General features: G+C 37.8%; 1 protein-coding gene across 1 annotated transcript in view; it reads left to right on the top strand.

Moving 5' to 3' along the window:
- TAF3 (TATA-box binding protein associated factor 3) overlaps window positions 1-16280 on the top strand; it is a 110445-nt gene that overhangs the window by 22310 nt on the left and 71855 nt on the right. The gene's annotated exons all lie outside the window — the stretch shown is intronic.

Raw genomic sequence — 16280 nt, 5'->3', positions numbered from 1 at the left:
CAAAGAATGACATTTGGCAGAAATCCAGAGGAGTATTCAGCCTCATTGCCTCCTGCTGCAGAGTGAGGCACCTGAGCTGTCCTGCCATCACACCTTCTGCTCTAAGGAAAGTTAGAGATGTAAGAGGAGATTTTAAAGATTTTTTTTCCCCTTACACTTCTATTGGAGAGCATATTATTGCTATACTTATCAGGAATTTATATTTCTTTAATGTTAGCTCTCTATATTGAGCTACCTACCTGCCTTCACTTTGCTGTATCAAAGCTGCAACTTATTCTGCAAAACTCAAGTAATTTCTCTCCAGTTTTTATTTTGCCTTTTATGTTCATGTCTCATTTACAGCAAAATATGTGTTCTTTAAATAACAACAGCATAATCTGGTTACATACAGCAAAGGAAATAATACAAATGAAAAATCTAGCCTTTCCCTAGTCTGAGTCTATATAGCATCTTATATTGCTGTATGTTATGTGGCTATAAAATGCACTGCACAAGTGGAACATTCTAAAGTATTATTATTATATATATGCAATTAATAAAATATTAGAAATTTTTTAAAATTTAGCAGCACTAAAGTATTAGTAATGTTTAACAAATTTTAATTAAAACTAATTAAATGTATTCATTTCTAAGTTTACTTGAAATTGCTTACTAGCACTCAAAAAGAAACCAAAGGAGCTATATCCAGAGGGAGGGATTGCTTGCTCTCAGAATGGAAATTTCAGTAGGGAAGCTGAGAGGAGCCAGATGAGCACATGCAAGGAAAATTAAATGTTTCAGGACAGTCTGAGCAGTGGAGATCAGATAACTACACTGGTGGTGTATCTTCTTGGAGGTGCTGTTAGTAGTTCCTCTGCAGTGATCTCTGCTGAAGAACAAGAGCTTAGTGTGATGTATGTGGCACAGTTTGGAGCTCAAGGTGCAGGGGTTTGCTCCTGGTAGGTGTGAAAAGAGAGGCACCACAGTGGAGTCACAGAGGGGCTGTAGCAGGTGCTGGAGTTAACTAAATAACTAAAGCACTAATCCACACTAGAGTTGAACCAGAGCCATCAGAGCCCTTCCTGTGGGAACAGTCTGTCCCCAGCTGCACCCTAATCAATTTGGGGTGCCAAGGGTGTGGTGGTGCTGGGTGACAGGAGGAGATGCCTTGGAAATAACCAAGCTCTTCCCACCAGCTTGTTACAGTAGTGCATGTAAGGATGTCTGCTTGCACTTTGTTATTCAGAGGTTACATCCACATTTATTGCTGAATTTTCCTTTCTGCTCTTCCTTTCACCCAAGGAAGAGCAGGAATCTCTGCTGAGGAGCAGAATACATCAGTCCAGGTGGAGTGCCATGTTAAAGGGCTGCTACCTGAGCAAGAATTTGGGATACAGGGACACCACTTGGTTTAAATGGGTTTGGAGATGTCCTTTCTCCCTGCAAAACAAGGGATTTGGTCAGTGTTAGGAGTCTGTTAATGAGCCAGTTGTACAGAAAATCTATATTCCACTATTTTTTCTCTTCATCAATCTTTTAGATATCTTGAAAAATTACATGTTTTCCCTCTTGAAACTCAATCAGATGAGATTAGGTGTTTTCCAAAAACACAGCTGTGGTTTCTTCACCCTAGTTATTATATCTGATTTGCTGCTTAATGCAAATTCAGTGATCATATTCGTTCAGATTTATACACTGAGTTTTAACATCAGTGTTTTAACAGTAATATTTTACAAATCACTGCAGAAAGGTGTAGGTTGCACTCTATTTTCAAAGGAATTTCCAACTTGAAAGTGTGGTGAGCTTTATATGAGCTAGAAAATCCCAAGGTGTAAAAGCCCAAAAAGTCTCTATCACTCTTCTCCCTTCAGATACCACACGTGCAAAAATTTCACAGCACTGTTCCAAGCCTCAAGTTGAGAGGAGTTATGACTTAAGGCTATTGGACATGGAATTTTCAGACAGCTGCAAGTTCTGCTATTTTTAAACCCTTCTTCACGTGTAATAAAAAGTCTGGTTATTATGCACAATGACATATTCAATAAACTTTGATTTAAAACATTTTTTTATATTTTAGCTAATGAAGAAAAGAGTGTGGAGGAAATATTTTGTGAACTCAAATAGCTTAAGTCTTATGGTAACTTTCTCAAAGAAATTCAGTTTCTAAGTGGAAACCAAGCATAAGATTAATTTCTGATAGATACAGTTGTGTTTGGGTTTTTTTCCTCTGAGAAATACAAATGTTTGAGGCATGGTTTAAAATGGAAATAGCATCAGAGCCTTCACTGTTGTGTCACTGTGTAATTTGGTAGAGTTAAACCATTCAGGGAGATGAAATAGATTCAGTGGAGCTCTCAGATAGGATCTCACAGCCTTTCTGTTTAAATGTGCTTTACTCCTAATGCAAAAACAGCACTATATATGTGCCTGTAATGTTACTGAAATGGACTAAAGAGACTAAATACTGTGGGTGCTCAGTGAGTTTTGGTTTCTCTATTAACCCATGTTTTTGCAAACCTCATGTGTTCTTTCCCATATCTCATGTATTACTTTTTACAACTGGCCTGTTTAAGGTTTTTTTCCTCCCCCTTGAAGTTCAGTCTTCCCATCATTCTGAAATTTTAAATTTTCTTAAGCACCTTTCAATTGTTGTGCCATTTTCCCAGTTGGAAGTGGAACCTGGTTTTGACAAACACTTCTGTGCTGTTTCCATGCTCTGTTGTGGATCTTTTAATACTAAAACTGGCTCAATGTTATGGTCAAATGTGCTCTGCCAGAGCCTTGTACCAGCAGTTCTCACTGCTAAGTATTCCACTATTCTATTACTGATAAAAAAGTTTTTTGAAACACACTAAATATCTTTTTCCTTCATGCCAAGATCAGCTTAGATCTTTCTAAGCATAGTAGTTTATTTATACATGTTTCTCAGAGCTGTCATTTTCTGTGAACATTTGTGCCATGTTTGCAGCATGATACTTTCTGACAAGTTCCATTCAGTGGGATCACCCTTGTTTTTGGAATATACCACAATAAAACCATGTCTAAATGATATTCTTTCAGTTCTTCCTAGCTCTTGCTGTTTCCTCATTACCACTTGCCTGCCTTCTTTCAGCATGTTTGATTTTTTAGTCCAAGACTTTTCAAGTAAGATTTTGTGATACTGTCAGATGTCGAACTTTAAAGCTTCTATGATTTCCAGTTATCTATTATTTTTGTAGTTCTTTCAGAACAATCTGAAAATTGATCAAATTATCTTTTTTTTTTCTTGTCTTGTAGTGGAGTTTTTTCCTTAATGCATCATAATCTGTTGTGGGTAGAAGTGGTAGTTGTTAGGGTCATTCTTGTGAAGTGGGTCTATATTCTGGACTTACTGATAGTAATAATTAGATACATGTAATAACAAGTAGCTTTAGTAATTAGTGAACTCCTGATAGAGACAGCACATTAGTTTGACACATTAATTGTCTCAAACAGAAGGACAAAATGATCCAGATGCTCTTTGTTTCAGTATTAAAGGAATGTTTCTTTCTATGTGCATGTTTCTTGAGTTTGGGATACACCATCTGGTTGTTCATAATTCTAAAATTTGGTAGCAATGGTTAAAATCTGCAGCTACAAGAGTGAATAGCAAAAATTAAATACATTGGTTTTATGTAACTGAAATAACTTTTCTTCTCTATAAGTTTTATTACAGAAATGTAAAGGTATTATTAAGTGAGCAGAAGCAATTTTCTCCCAAAAAGGATATTGTTCAAGAAGTTCAGAAAATTTAGCATAAGGTGCAGAGAAAGAAGGAGGCTTAAAGTGTTTGTAGTTTGTATTTCCATCCCTGTTTGCTGTTGGGGAAGCTTGTCCTGGATTTATACTTGAGACCAGCTGTGTGTGGCTGTAGCCTGTGGCTGCCCTTACATGGAAATATTTTTCTCTTAAGTTCTTGCTAGAGAATAAAAACAAAATAATTTTCAGTCTATTTTCATTAGAATTTCATTTTATTTCCCTAGTTTGTGTTTGTCTGAAATGGCAAAAGGGTTTTCCTTGCAGAGCTGGCCAATGCAGGAGTCCTTGGCTGTTAATTTTTCTGTCTGGTTTTATACCCAAACTCAGTATCTGCTGTGTCCCAAGTCTGACAAATTTGAATGTTTATGTTTCCTTAACATGGAAAAAGTTTTGACATGAATGTTGACACTGTTGCATCAATTCTAACTGCATTTTTTAAAAATCAAATAACAGATTTACTCTTATATCCCGTTATTTTCCCCTATCAAATGTGCTTATCTTGGCTTACATACCCCTTACCCTTTCAGTAAGATTCATCAATTGCCTTAGTAAAACCTGATGTGAGATATTGAGTGTACAAAACTAGCAAGGAAGAATGGCTGGAAATGCTGAAATGTCATTTTTGCTGGGAAAAATTGTTACAGCAGCAGATGGTTTTGTAGTTATCTTGTTTTGTTTTTGTTTGTTTTGGGTTTTTTTTGTTGTTTTTTTTTTTAATGGACTTCTGGCTTAATTTTTATAAACAACTTTTGTGCAGATGGGTAAAAGGATTGGACTTTGCCAGTGGAGCAGCCTATTTAGTCACCTTGATCAGGTCCTAGATGAGGCTTGGATAGTAAAAATGCAAAAAGCTGGATGTGTCCTTTAAAGATTGATTTCACTCCTGGTGCTTGTGATCTTTCCTGAGCATCTTTTCTTTGCTGTTCTCACTGCATCTGCAGTGCTGAGAATAGTTTGTTCTGATGAACAGACTGTTGTTAACAGCATTTGTTACTGCTGTATGTAAATCTAAAAAGACAGATATAAAATTAATATACCAAAAAGGCAAAATAATTGATAATTGCCTCTTAAAGTTCTCACAATCAAATTTAGTTTTCCCTCTTCCAGTTACTTTTTTGTATTTGTGATGATTCTTCTCTACTCAACTTTCAGATTTTTTTTCTGAATCTTGTAGGAATCTTTCATAGAAGAATTATGTAGTTTGGATTTGTTTGATAGCCATCACTATTTGGCAACAGTCTATATGCAAGTTATTTATACTCTGAAATTAGCATTTTTAGAGTTAAATTATTTCCTGAGTTTGGCTAATAATTTAATTTGAAAACAATAAGCTGTTCTAGTTCTTTTTTGTTATGTATCCTGTTTTAGGCTGAATTTTTTTGGAGGGACAAGAGGTGAAATTTCAGTGCATTTTAATAATTTTTAAATCACCCAACTTAGAGCATCTTTTTGGGCTAAAATTACATTTGTTTCCCTTACTGACCAACGTTTTAATGTGTTGATTCCATTACCTTTAACAGGAGCAATCTGTGGATAAAAAGTTCTCTTTTTAGTGCTTGTTAGTGATACACTATTTTGGGAGAAGTTTCTTATATTCCTTTACTGAATGTGCAAAATTGTTTCTGGAAGATCAAATCTAATATTGTTTTTCATGCTGTAGAAAATTCAACTTAAAATTAGTTCGAGACAATGCATGAATCTCTGGTAAAAACATCCATGCTGTGAAAAATGTAAAAACATGCTGTGAAATCTGTGTCCTGGGTGCAGCAGAGTGTGTGGGGCACTCAGGGGAAGGTGGATTTGTACTCTCTGATATTAGCTGGCTTTGATATTTGTACATCTCCTCTGCCTTTTCATAGGGATCTGTGCACAGACTGCTTCTGAGTAAATTGTGGTTTCATTTTTTTCCATGTTAAAAAAAAAAAAGTTGTATTTTTTGGGGGGAAAAAGAAAAAAAAATTTCTGAAATGGGCTCCCTTGTTCTAGAAATTACTTGAATTTGCAGATAGCTTCAGTTTTGTTTGGGTAGCATTGATCATTTAGGGAATCCAGGTACTCCTGCCTCATTCTCCTTCCCCTTTCCTCCCCTCTGCTGCCTCCAGAATTATTTTTCTCCTTGTTGTACTGAGGAAGGGAGAGAGGCAGGTACCTCCCGAGATGAATCTCAAAGTTCAGGGAATGTCCTTCTGTGGCATCTGAATTGAAAATTCCTGAAAATCTGGATTTTCAGATTAGTGAACAGATAGATCTGTAGTAAATTGATTATTTGTTTGTTGTTTTGATTACACCATCCTTATTAAACTCCCTGTGGGGACAAAAGGTAGACAGATCTTCCCACTTATAGCTGCCACATTGCTTTAAAAATTCCTAATTTAACCCCAAGAGGAAGAAAATGCTTTTTTGCCTTTATTGCCTATTGCACTTGTGTATTTTGCACTCTGAACTGTTTTAATTATTGTGATTATTCAGAAGATTGTGCAATCATCTCTGAATATTTGTTGACAGCTAGATGAGTTTATGCTGGAGAACTGTGAATCACAATGTGTTGGGTTTTCTTAGAAATACATACTGAATTTAAAAGACTCCCTTTGGGGAATGAAAAGAAATAATTTAATGCAGTTAATCACTCCTGGCATTACCTGTCTAAAACAACTGGAAGGCAACGGATTGAGATTTTAGATTGTACAACTGTCCTGCAAAGTTAACATTCCTCTTAGAAAGCCAAAACCAAGCCACCTACAAGCAGGATATTGCTTTAAGGCTTCAGATTTAAGCAGGCAGAAAATGGACCTTTAGGATCCAACAGCAGCAGTAAATCTGCCATCATTTGCATTGTATTTTGAGTAAGCAAGCTGTTGAATGTTTTTGTCTAGCTTGAACTTAGGCTAATATTACATAGCCTTGATATTGCTTTAATAATATGTGCTTTTTTTATTGTTGTTGCTGCACTGATGTGGCTTGAAGGAATTTTATCACCTCCATGTAACCTTTGGTGTGTATTACTGTGAAGTATATATACTGATATATGTGTGTGTGTATATATATCTATTTCTTATATAAAATATATGAAGTGAGTGGAGGCTCATCTGCTACATCTGTGTAGTTATCTCTCTTGAGGGGGGTAGAGATTTATAAAAATTAGGCTCACAACACATATTTGAAATTGAATTGGTGTGTAAGGAGAGGTGCCAGACTTCTGAAAAAGACACACTTTTGATCTCAGCCTTTTCTATACTACTGTGTTTAAGCAGCTAATTTTTCAACACAGTTAAACAAAATATCCCAGCTTTGCTGACATAAAACAGAGGCAGAGCAGTAAATAAAAAGACTGTTGAGATTGCTGAGAACTCACATATTTCTCTGAAATCAGCAGCACCTTAGGCACTGTCAGCCCTGGATGTTTGCACCCAATTTCAGCAGCTGGATTCCGAGCCGGCGTGCTGGATAAACCTTGTGGAAATCGGTGTCTGTATCCACGGCTGAACGAGCATCCCCTTCTCCAGCAGCACCAGCTGCAGGGGGGTCTCACAGTTTGCCACTTCCCAGGGGATTTGTGAGGTGGTGGAAAAGTTGCTGTGATCTGCAGGATGTGTTAGAAAACCTCACCTCAGGACTTCCAGCCTGCGTTTGGTTTTTACACTGAGCGCTCCCCGTTATTTTAAACCACGTAAATTTAGGATTCCTCAAGGATAAGGGAGTTTTTTAAATTTCTGCTTTTAAAATGAAAGGAAGATAACCTCCAGTTTTATAAAAGGTGTCACTGAGGTAGAAAGGTGTGAGTTTTAGGTGAGTCTCTCTGTCCCTTGCCTCTCTGAGTACCGGGAGAGCGCAGAGTCTGCTGCTCGGAGGAGCTGAGTTTCAGGGAGCTGCTGGTATGAAACAGGCTTGTACAATTCATGGTCATTTTGGCATTGTCTTATTCCTGCAGCCATAAAATTATCTAAATTCTATGGCTACAATCTAATCTGAAATATCTAGGCGCTTGTGGCTGCATTTTTTATTTTCAGATGATAAACTATTTGCCAGTTAATCATTAGAGCTATAGAATAACTTGTGAATTTGGGGAAAAGGCAAAGCTCAGCCTTTTAAAAGCGTGGCTCATTTGTATTAGTGCAAATTCTAAAAATTCGGTCAAAGAAAAAGAAAACATATTAAAGTGGAAAGAATTTTGCTCTTTTTATTCTCCCAGGTTAAGGTAGGAAAGCCGAGGGGTGACTCAAGAAAAAAACTGTGTTTTCTTTAGAAAAAAAAAACAAAGAAGGAAGGTTGAGGGAGCTGTTAGGAATTTCTGTGCTACACTTTTCAGTTGTTCTAGGATCCTTTGCCTGCTGCTTTATTTCCCTTTCCTTTTTTCACTTGGCCACCTGAAACTGAAGTTTTGAAACACATCATCCAGTCTTTCCTCGGTGCTTAGGACGGTATTTAGTTCACTGGTTTGTTTTCAGGAGCCAGACAGCAATATTTTGGGATACAGTTACCATCTGAAAAAAATCATACTAAAATGTATGGAGTACTGAAACAGATATTTTGTTGTTTGCTTTAGATTATTTCAGAGCCTGTTTGCTTTTAAAGGCGTTTCTAGTATTAGCCAGTTGTATCTGTCACAAAGCAAAAACAAACTAAGTTGGATTTTAAGAACAGCAGTGCTTTGGTACGGGATCCTAAGCAGATTTGTCTTTGGGAATCTCCTCATTAGATGGATCTTGTGAGTGAGACCAGAGCGATTCAGAACTCAGATGTTGCTTTTTGGATGCGTTTGAACTACAGAAATCTTTGAAATTATGGGTTGCCATCTCACTGCAAAATGCACACTGACTGCAGTGCTGTGCTGCATGTGTGACATATTCATCCTGCAGGGAGCTGGCTGAACTGGGTTTGCTGAGGTGCTTGTTTTAGGCAGAAAGGACCCAGCCAGGATCCCTGGCTGTGTGCGCTGCTCGCCGCTGGAGCCTCACCCAGCATTGGGAGCCTCGGCAGAGGGCACTGTTGGAGCATTAAAGGCACTTGAAAAGCTCATCTCCAGCTTTTCTTCATTTTTTTTTTTTTTTCCTGTTTGGAAAGTGTTTAATGTTCTCCATGTAATTAAATTCAGTTCCCTGTATAATTAGCAATGGAGCCTTATTCTTTGTGCCACTGCTGTGGATAGTATTATTTTTGTCTCTATTTGCCTTCAGTCAATATAAAATACTGTTGCCTATCAAAAGGTAGAAAGTTTTATTGCTGTCTCCCAAAGCATAGTTTTCTAATTCTACCTATTTAAAGGTAGAATTAGAAAACTATGGAGTTACTTTCATTTAGTTGCTCAGAGTAAACTGGAAACCTTTAAAATTCCTGCTCATGACCCGGGAAGGAGCTGAGTTAATGCATCACAATAATTTTACATTTGTATCCGAGTGCATTATTGTAGTATTTTTATTTTTGAATTGTCACTGGAATACAGTTTGTCAAAAATATATATGAAACATGTAATATTTAACTCTGTGTGAAACCTATTGATTTTATTTGGCAGATTTTGTTTTCTTCTTTAGTTTGTTTTTCTCTGGATCTTTGCAGGAACTTGTATTGGTGCTGTTTAGCATATTGAAATATTAATTAGTGATCGGGCATAATTATTTTTCATTAATTGCAAATGCAAAGTAATTACTCTGACCTAGAAATAGTTCCCTTGTCCAAATTCCTGTAAACATCCTGATTTTTTTTTTTTAATTTATGAGGACCAGCTACAAAACATTGTGTCAGAAAGAAATAATTTTCTGAGGTACTAGAGTACTTAACACTGACATTACATTAGATTACTCTTACTGCTTGTAAAGGAGAGATACTTGGAAGATGAAAGTCTGATGTGTTTGACTCTTGAGTTGGCAAATACATAGAGCATTAATTGCAAAAAACACGCTGTAGGTTTCTTTCAGAAAGCTCCTCTTTGTCCTGGTTGAGTTACACGAACAACCTGGAGAAGTTTGCATTAAAGATCGAGGGATACGCTCTGCTGCCGACTGGCAGGATACTCTTGCATTAATTTCAAACTCAACCACGAAAGAAATCTTCTCTAAAAATCTCTGTTGCATTAGAAATAGTGGGGAATATTTTTTTTCCCTGCTCGGAAACGTTAATTAAGTTATCGGCAGCTGAAGGCAGGCGGATTGCAAGGGAAGGAGCACCAAAGAGTTTGAAACAGGAGTTCAGTGGGTTTGTACAGCTCTTTGCTTCCAGGGGAAATTATGGGGCTGGAGCCTGATCCTGCTGCTGTGCCCTGGAGGTGCTGTAGGATCTGTAGGGATGGCAGTGCAGGGTCTGTCCCTGCCTGCTGCAGGGTTCGTGTCTCAAGTGCCGCTGTCTGCAGTCACTCTGGGATTGCAGCTGGAAACAGCAACTTTAAATAACAGAGGCAAAAGTTGGTTGGGTTCCTTCTTAGTGCAGCACAAACAGCTGGGTTTGCCTTTCAAAAAAAAAAGCATACTCAGTAATATTGCTGTGCAGTAGGTCATAACCATCTCTGCCATGTATTTTCTAAGGGGACTAATACAGTGCCCAAGAAGACTCTAATTAAATGTACATATTTGTTTTTTACAGCCTCCTTTCATATAATTTCCTATTAGTGTCTCCTTACATGAGCTCGGTAGGGTAATATTCAGGCAAATTTCTGTTTTGTCTGAAGCATTAATACTGATGTTGTGCTCCTGTATCATCCCTGTAGCTGTTATCTGCTGTGTGTTTTCCCCACGAGAGGCTATCGCAGGTTTTTAGTCCAGACTGTTTGTATTCGACAAGGTCAAGATAAGTTTTATCTCTATAGATAAGTCAAGTGCATTAGGATCGATATAGTTACAGTAAAATACATTGGCAATATTTATTGCCAAGATCCTAATGAATTTTTAAAGCTTGGAAGAGTCTGTCAGTGGAGTGAGGATGCCCTAAATGGTTTTTTATAGAATGGCCTATGTAATTATACAGTTAAATACTTTTTGAAAATAAAATGTATGACTTCATGGGTTTTGACAAGGTAAAGCTTTATGCTCCTCCTCTCCCAAATTCTAACAGATTCTTAGGACACCATCAAAATAAGGCTTTAATTTCCATTCACTTGAGTGTCTGTATAGGGTTTTATGAGACTTGTTCCTTACTCACTTGCTATAATTATAAAATTGCTTTATTTTTAGCACACTAATAGGGTTTTTTTAATTTTACCTTCAATTTTTTATTGACAAGATAATTGTCTTTGTTTTGGCTTAGACATAGTGGCTTTGGCCAGTTTCATTTGTGATATAAATTTCCCTAGGTACATATTTATGCAGTTAAATCAATAAGTATTTCATAATCTCTCTAAATACTTATGTAACTTAATAATTCCAGCCATTATGATGCATCTGCTTAAATATGTATTTTATGTAGGGGCATTTAAAAATGCAAATTATAGGGATTATTTTCCTTCAGGCTTTGTATTTTTCTGTTGCATCAGATAGACAGTAAGAAAATTAACCCACAAAAAATCCTGCTAGAGTAATAATGAAGATCTGCCTTCTATCTGGTAAAGATAATTTGTTGATAAGACTCCATGGCTTGCATGAACTCATTTTGCTTTCTCTGCTTTCTGTAGTTGATCTTTTAAGCCACACGACACAACCGTGGTACAGGCTAAGTTAAAGAGAAAGTTTCCACCTTTATCACAGCCACCTACTTTTGGGTCTGTTATTAATCTGTCATCTTTCATAGGTTTGTTTTCTACCCCTCCTGTCTCCAGAGCGCCAGAGACTGATTATTTTTATTGTTAATACTTTGAGATTCAAAATCAGAATTGATAATACCTTGTTGGGAAGCTGCTGTGTAGCTTCTCTTCGTCTTTACCGTGGAGGTTTGATACCTGACACTTTTAATTTAATTTAATTAGGGAGGCAGAACCCCATCTTGGTGTTCATTAAGGGGATTATTCATCAAAGTTATTGCATCCTTGATGGAAAATAACAATATCACTCGCAATGGCTGCTGTTGCTCTCATAACTGTATTACTTTCTACTATTTTTCTCTCCAGGGCTTTGTACTTAGTCTCTTTATTTGAAAATTTCAAATTGAGGGAAGCATAAACTTCTGGTATAGCAAATTCACCAGGGTCACATTTATTTTGTTCTAGTAGCTTTATGTCATGTAAATGCTTCGCCGAATATTTTTTTTTCTGCTTTTTATTGGTTCTCTGCACTGTCTTTAAATATTTGTATTTCTTTCAAGCTTAGCTGCACTTCAGCTCGGGGCCTGAGGTTTCTGGCTGCCTGTTTGCTGATGTAGCTGAACTCTGCCATGCTGAAATCCTGCAGAGATCGCTGTAGGAAGGAGCCTCTGTGGAGCAGGGAGTCACCGCGGGCTGTGCTGGAACAGAGTGGAAATCTAATGGAAAATTAATAAGGGGGGGCTGGGGGAGAGCAGACTGTTTGCAAAAGTTATCTTTTGTAACGCAGCCCTAATCAAATATTCAGAAAATGACAGCTTTAAAAATAGAACAATTGTCCTTTTAAAACATGACTAGTTTGGTTAATTTACCCCCAAGTATCCGGTGTCTGTGACTCTGAAAAACCCTTATCTACTAAGGGGGGAAAAAAGAGCGTTGCAGAAAAGGTGACAAGTTTTCACCTCTTTCCTCAGAGAACATTTTAATTCCACTTTAATCAGCCTGCCAATAAAAGAGTACTTGGCTTTCAAGGGGAAACAAATCAAAATATGCATTTATCAGTCATGAGGCAGAATTCAATCGCTCGCAACTGATGAACTCCAAAAGGAATGAAACTAGTACTATCACGCTGCCTTGGTGGTTTGCTTTGTACTATCAAAGAACTGGTACTATCTTTTCCTGCCACATCCACTGTTTGTCTGTCATCCCTAATTATGGCCTTTCAAAAGCAACGCTTCATAATTGCTGTTAATGATAAAATAAAAAAAAATTCGCATCTAGATAACTAAACTAGTGTTCTGCAGTGTGCAGATTTGTGTTTTCTGCAGCTGCTAAAATAACAAAAATTAAAAAAAAAAAAAAAGAATTAGCCAGAGATGAGGCAGAGGAAAGAGAAAGAGGTTGCCAAGTCATATTGTCAGTGTTCCTGGGCTCTTACAAGGGCTTGTCACAGGCCTGTCTTATTAAAATAAAACTTTATTTTCCACTAGGAGAGGAGACTGAGGTTCACGTTGCGCTGCACAGGTGGGCTCTCATTTCAAACTCCTCTCTGCTCCGGTTAAGAAAGAAGAGCCTGAAGTGGAAAGAAGGGTGTTTTGTATCGAAGTAAAGTTGGATGCTGTTTCACGTATGGGTGTTTCTAGGTTGTGGGGATTGGTTGCTCTGGGTTTTCAGCTCGTTTAGCATGAGGCGAACACATTGCTCACTTTATTGATATTAAACAGAGTTGTCCTGATGGTTACAGTAGTTAGACTACAGCATTATACACAAAGCTGAATCTTTCTGGTGAGAGAAGCTGCATTCTTTGCGCTTATCTTGCTCCCTGCGCTGGAATTTACATGCGTAACTACCGGTGCATCAAGATGAGTTTTTCGCCTTTGTGTGGTTTGCATCTCAATGAGGGTGGAGAGGTGCAGTCTGTTTAGCTTTCCTTCTCCCTGCCCTGAAAAATGGTTCAAACTCACCTCCTGCTTAATTTATGCTTTGTTCCATCTGACTTCTCTTCTGCAACTAAGGATTTATGAGGCCAGAAAGCAAGAGCCAAACTGCACTTGTGTTTCATTTTCTCCATTCTCGTCCTCGTCTGATTTCTCGTCGATGTTTTGCGCCCTGGCTGCGGAACCCTTTGGGGCCAGGCTGGGGCATTCCCCGAGATACTCAGCTCCCCTAACACAGCCCCGTGCCTTGTTCAACCCCCAGCCTCCAGCCCGGTGTCCTGGGATTGCAGCCTGACACTGGCAGCACAAAATACCAGCCTTGGCGCGAGTTTGATGTGCAAAAACACCAGGATCTGACCTCTAGTCTCTCCTTTTCCCCTTCCTGTGGTTCCACAGTATCTCACTTGTGTTGCCGGGGTCTGGGGAGCCTTCTGCTCTCCTCTGTCCCACTGAGCTCCATCCTCTCTTCAGATCTCACCTCCTGACCTCCTTTTTTTTTCCCCGGGAGTCGATTAGACAAAGGAGGTACATTGTCATGTGGATGGGATATACAAATAAATTGCATTGTATATTTTTTTCTCTTTTACGGTAGTTTTTAATCCTGTGTTTCAAAAGCGTGTTGGTAGCAGTTTCAGGTGAAAGAAATACAAAGTAGATTTGTTCAAGTGCCTGTTTGGGTCACAGATTTGTGGAAATGAATGTGTTGATATTGCTTGAATAGACAGGACAACTTGTGATACTCTTAAAATTAAAAAGCGGGGAGAAACAGGGTAGAAATGTGATGGGGTGAGAAACTTTCTTCTTCATTCAGCAGTGGTTACATCAGTCATAGTGTGGTAGGAGTAAAGGAGTTTCTGTGCTCAGCTATTCATTTCAGGACTGCTTATATTTAATTGACATGAAACTAAGTGCTTGATTTAAAATGTATGTTGCACAGCTTTGGAAAATGAAGTTTAAGAAAGCCAAGTAGAACTGTAAATAATAATAAGTTTATAAAAGTACTCTAATGGCTGCAGATAAATGATTTAGGTTTATAACTTGCTGTTGCTTAAATAAACATTAATCATACAGACAACAGATAGTACAGAAACCCAAAGTTTTCAAAATAATGTTTATTTTTAAGTGAGAGTAAAGGAGAATTGTGAAGCTTTGCATGGAGCTTCTCACATTTCGCATGTTCCTTTGCTTTCATGGTTTTGTCAGACATTCACATTCTTCACACTCTCATGCATGTTGCTGGAATTCTTACCCCTGCTGTCCATTTTCCCAATGATGCACTGCACTCAGCAAACTTTTATGCATTCACTCAGGGAAAACATGGGAATATTATTTATCTGTTAGGTTATTTTACTCTAGGAATAATCTGCTGAAGGTGGTACTGTGTTATGACCCAAACCACTTGAAATATTGTACATACAGGCTACTAAATTAAAATGTTCATGCTGTTGTGTATGACCATAGATAGTTCTGTGCTTTCCAGAGAGCTGATCAGAAAAATGATAAATCATTAGGCAGCTCTAAAGAAGGTGTGTTGCATGAAGGTTGGAGGAGGAGGAGGTGGAGGATGTGAAGGATGAGTCAGAAGCCAACAAGTTCTTCAGAATCTGATAATTAACATAAGTGAAAATAGGAGTCAGCAGGGGCTGGAACGACAGAAATCTCTAAATGCTTTTAAGAATGCAGAAATCCAGGTGTTTAATGTTGGGTCTGTATCCTCATAGAGGATTTGGTGTGTTACCCTCTGTGTGATGGGGAAATTGCAGGTGTATCTCAGAGCAGTATAAAATGTCCTTTGGAAGGTAACTGTAGAATATCCTATCCCCCCAAAAAAATACTATTTTCCTTTGCCTCTCTCTGTAAGGCTTGCTGAATCGTAAGGACCAGAAATTTTCTTTTTATTAGAGATTTGGCTGATCTTGCTGAACATTTGAAATTGTGTTCAAGTTTTTAATAAACTTTAGAGATTTTTGACAATATATTTCCTGCATTTAGTAGTGTGCTTTTGGGATGGGGGGAATTAAAAATGCATTTTTATATTTTTGTCTTTGGGTATTAAATATCTAATTTGGCTTTATCTTCTCTGTACCTCCACCTATACAGCTCTTCTTTTGTACTTTTCTTAAGTAAGCATGTAAGATAACCAGATACCTGTGTCACAACTTTGGCCAGTGAGTTCTGCCCTTGCAGGTCTAATTATCTGTTTTATTGCCCTGTTTTCTACTGTCCTGTAACAGTCACTTTTCTTTTTTTTCCTGACCCGCCCATAAAGAGAAACCACAATAATTGAAGTGGTCTCTGATTCTGCAGCCCTTTCACTGGATGTGTTGGATATATGTTACTTAAGTATTTCTGAGTAATTTTTATGACATTTCTCATGGCCAAATCTTGTTCTCTGTAAGATCAGTAGGAAATGTCCCCCTTATTTCTTCAGGGGCAGATCTTGCTACTGTGCATTTATAACTTCAAAGACAGCAATAAACCTCTGGTCCCCATCACTGGAGTGAAACCCACTTGGAGTGAAAGGTCGGAAAGAGGTGGAAATGCTAAGAAATGTCTCTGAATGTCAGAATCAATTAAAATATTACTTTATTTAAATTACTAATTTCATGGCATTATTCTAATTCATGGAGCCTTTAAAGCCATGAATTCTGTTTGGAAATATTAGCACTAGAAAGCATTGAGTGCCTGAAAGCTGTTGGTTTAGGGGATTTTATTACTTTTCTTTTTTAGGAGATGAGTCTTTCTAGTTTACGAAAACAAAGATGTAAGACATGATTCAAGACCCTCTCCTTGCTGCTTTTTAATCTGCTGCAATTACTGTAGATTCTTAACCCTGTAAGTAAAAACAAGTTAGAAACTCAGCTATACCCTGAAAAGAAAAACAAAACCCAACAATTGATGCGTTGGGTTTCAGGGAGAGGCATCAC

The sequence above is a fragment of the Erithacus rubecula genome, assembly GCF_903797595.1.
Source record: "Erithacus rubecula genome assembly, chromosome: 4".
NCBI lineage: Eukaryota > Metazoa > Chordata > Aves > Passeriformes > Muscicapidae > Erithacus > Erithacus rubecula.
This window is presented reverse-complemented; position numbering and strand designations above follow the sequence as displayed.